General features: G+C 36.8%; 1 long non-coding RNA gene across 4 annotated transcripts; it reads left to right on the top strand.

Moving 5' to 3' along the window:
* Positions 1-299: 299 nt before the first annotated feature.
* On the top strand, positions 300-2,993 carry LOC110940428. Of its 4 annotated transcripts, none has more exons than XR_004893214.1 (6): positions 300-749; positions 837-918; positions 1,106-1,156; positions 1,233-1,712; positions 1,823-1,888; positions 2,340-2,993. It is a non-coding gene; the product is annotated as an uncharacterized LOC110940428 (long non-coding RNA). The 4 variants fall into 4 exon arrangements; XR_002593141.2 differs by having other exon boundaries at positions 301-749; positions 1,233-1,279; positions 1,368-1,712; positions 1,823-2,993; XR_002593143.2 differs by having other exon boundaries at positions 305-749; positions 1,233-1,279; positions 1,647-1,712; positions 1,823-2,993.
* Positions 2,994-3,245: the final 252 nt, after the last annotated feature.

Below are 3,245 nucleotides of genomic sequence, written 5' to 3'. Positions count from 1 at the left end.
TCGGTGAGGCAACACCGATGCGGGGAAGGGAGGAAAGAGAGAGAGAGAGGGGGTGTGGGGTGGGGTCCATTCCAATCTCAACCAATCACATCTTTTTCTTTTTTTTTTATTTAAAAAGTTTACCACTTCACCAAATGTTTAAACCATTGCCAACACTTTTCAGCAAAGTTTAAACACTTTTAATTGATTAACATGGCATGCTCTGATTAGTCGGTTTTTTGGTTTGCCACTCCAAAGTGTTTAACCACTCCTTACACCCTAAACGATAAACTAGGGATTAAATGAGCGGGACATTGTTCAATGGGCTCCGGCTAGAAAAAATCAAAATTCAAAAACCTCATATCTGCTTCTCAACTTTTGAATTCCCCAAATGTATCTGAAAACGTTTGTTGCCTCTCTCTGTCTCACATTTTGAAAACCCTAGACTACTGCATCAGTACAAGATCGACGACCTATGGGTGGTTTTTACTCATCTTCTTCTTCTACTCTCTCTTTCTTTCCTACAAATTCATACTCTCAAAGAAACACTATGTAGATTTAGGATTAGATCTGTCAGACTCGTGGAGCTTTGGGGGACGAAAGATAGTGACGGTGGTGATGATTTGGTTACAGCCTTCTATACGGTGGTGGTCCTTAAGAGCCACGTAAACACCGTCAACGGTTCCAAGGTTAAAACAATGAGGAAGACCATGACAGAAAACCCTAGCCATCGCCTCCCGCGATGGCGGCTAGGTTCCGACGAAGCTTCAGTAAGTCCTCTTATAATTGTATGTTCTATCGGTTTTTACATCGGTTCATGTAATGACAATTGTAACCATTATCGGTTGTAATGGCAGTGGTTCTGCCACCCGAGCGCCAGTAGAGGAGACTAAGGTTCCGGCGAATGTAAAGCCATCGGTGACTGAACCACCAGTGCTGGTATGTCTTCATCTTCAAGACCTTTAATTTGCTTCTGATTCTATGTAGGCTAGATAATTTAGCATTGTTGGGAACATGGAGGCCTTTTATTGTTCTATACAAAAGACAATAATCTCTCACAGATTTTAACAGTTGTAGTTGTAGCCTTTATTTAAAGCCGAAGGTGGGATGTCTTTTTTGTTTGCAGGCGGTTGCATTAGTGGAGCAGGACAATGTGAATACTTCAAGGGTTGTGCAGGTAATGTACTATGAATTTAGTAGATTATATTTTCTTTGTTAAATGTTTAAACTGATGAGTAGGTTTACAATCCTAGGACGAACAAGACATGGGTTGATTAGTGATGATGATATGTACGGCCAGGTGAAGAGTCCTCTATCTACTCGAAAATTATATAGGTTTTTTGATATTTAATAAATATTGAATAAAGTAGTTATTTTTTAATTGTCAGGTACTCAAAGTTTAGCCCTTTTTGAGTATGAGTTGGGTTTGCAATTGAGCATGGGCTGATTAGTAATTTTTTTTCCATCAGAATTGTTTGATTAAATATTTGTTATAAATCTTAATTATAGGGTAATACATCCCTAAAGTCAGTGTATTATGATAAACATTCTATTTTGCAAGAACTTTATAGCTGCGTAATGTGGTGATTGAAGAAAGTTACTGATCACCAAAAGTAACAAAAGATAGTTTAACTGTTGTAAAACGCATCAAATTTTATTGAATACAGTCAAGAATGTTGGTTCAAGTCTGGTGAAACAAGATGCTAATGCTAAAAACAATGTTGCTGGTGTTGGTAATGCTCACTCCCTAATGAATTCATGCTTTTTTTTTTTTTAATTTAAATAGTTTTTTTGGCAATCTCTTGTCACAATTGTATATATCAATTAATGGTTTATGTTTCAGGCACTACTTGGGCAACATTCCTTACACGAGAAATATTCTTAGAAGTGTGCAAATCGGCTGCAACTGGTATGAATGCAATGGGTCAGAATGGTTTTGGGTGTATGATAATAGATTTGGGTATATGTATATCTAACAAAATAAACGGGGTAGCGGGTCAGAATGGTTTTGTGTCACGAGTCATTTAAAACGGTCATTTGGGTTTGGGTCAGAATGGTTTTGTATAACTGGGTATAGATCAAAACAGGTTGTTTTAAAAAAAAGGAGAATATTGTAAGCAAACATTACCAAAACCCAAAAGATGACCATGAAAACAAATATTTAACTTGCAAAATATGCAAAGATACAATTTAATGATATTAATACAACTTTTTGGCGTATTTTGTGTTCTTGTTGCATATAACAAAAAGGTATACATGAAGATAACCAATACATGTATTTTTTCGGTTTTCCGTCCATGTAACTGAATATATGTATTTGTCGTATTTACGTTTTTAAGTTGAACCACTACGGTGGGCAGGTCCTACTAAGAATATGGATTTGGAGCCTGGTACGCTTCGGTACAGGTACGCTACTGTAAATTGAGCCGGTTCAGGGAATTCGATGCCGAATTATGGTGTTACCCAAAACCTGAACCCCGACTCGATTAAAATCAATCCAAACCCGATTATGGTGTTACCCGATAAACCCCGAACCTGAACAGGTGGGGTTGTCTTCAAGATTGTATCTGAAATTTAGAATTCAATATGAGGGTATGTTGTGCAAGTAGGGTGTTTGATGTGCATTTTGAAAGTGATTAGTGATTACTTAATAACTGGCATCAATACAACGATTTGAACCTAAATTGCAGTAAAATTAACTCAGTTTTGATTTTGAGTGGTCTTGCAACAGTGGGCATAATCAGATCAGAGCACTTCTGACTCGATGTGGCACATATCTAGCAAGCGCCGCAAAATGCGTTGGTGATTGTGGAGATGATGTTTTTTTTTTCTTTTGCATTCTTTTAGTTATATGCATACTAAGCTGCACCACACAAGGATCTTGGTGTGAAGGAAAAGAAGAAAGAGTGATTGAAAATATTCATATCAAGACCATTATCTTATTTATGTAGAAGATTAAAAACATATCTATAAATTTTGAGTGAGGAGTACTTTATGAGTTTATTGCATTATCATCCACAATTGTGATGCAATTCATGAAATAAAATAATATCAGCTAATACAGCCAAAATGTTACGTATTGAATTTAACACGTATCATCGAATTGAACCATGTTATCGTCACCATCTATGTCCATTATCATTCACCAAATCAGCTTGATTTTGACAAGATTGCCACCATCCATGTTAAGGGTTATCACTGGTGTGGGGAATCACGGATGGGGTTTTAAAGGTGATATGATTTTAGACATAAAGATACCCACAACC

Source organism: Helianthus annuus, chromosome 5, assembly GCF_002127325.2.
Source record: "Helianthus annuus cultivar XRQ/B chromosome 5, HanXRQr2.0-SUNRISE, whole genome shotgun sequence".
Classification (NCBI taxonomy): Eukaryota; Viridiplantae; Streptophyta; class Magnoliopsida; order Asterales; family Asteraceae; genus Helianthus; species Helianthus annuus.
Note: the sequence above shows the minus strand (reverse complement) of the source record. Positions and strands in the feature narration are given on the sequence as shown.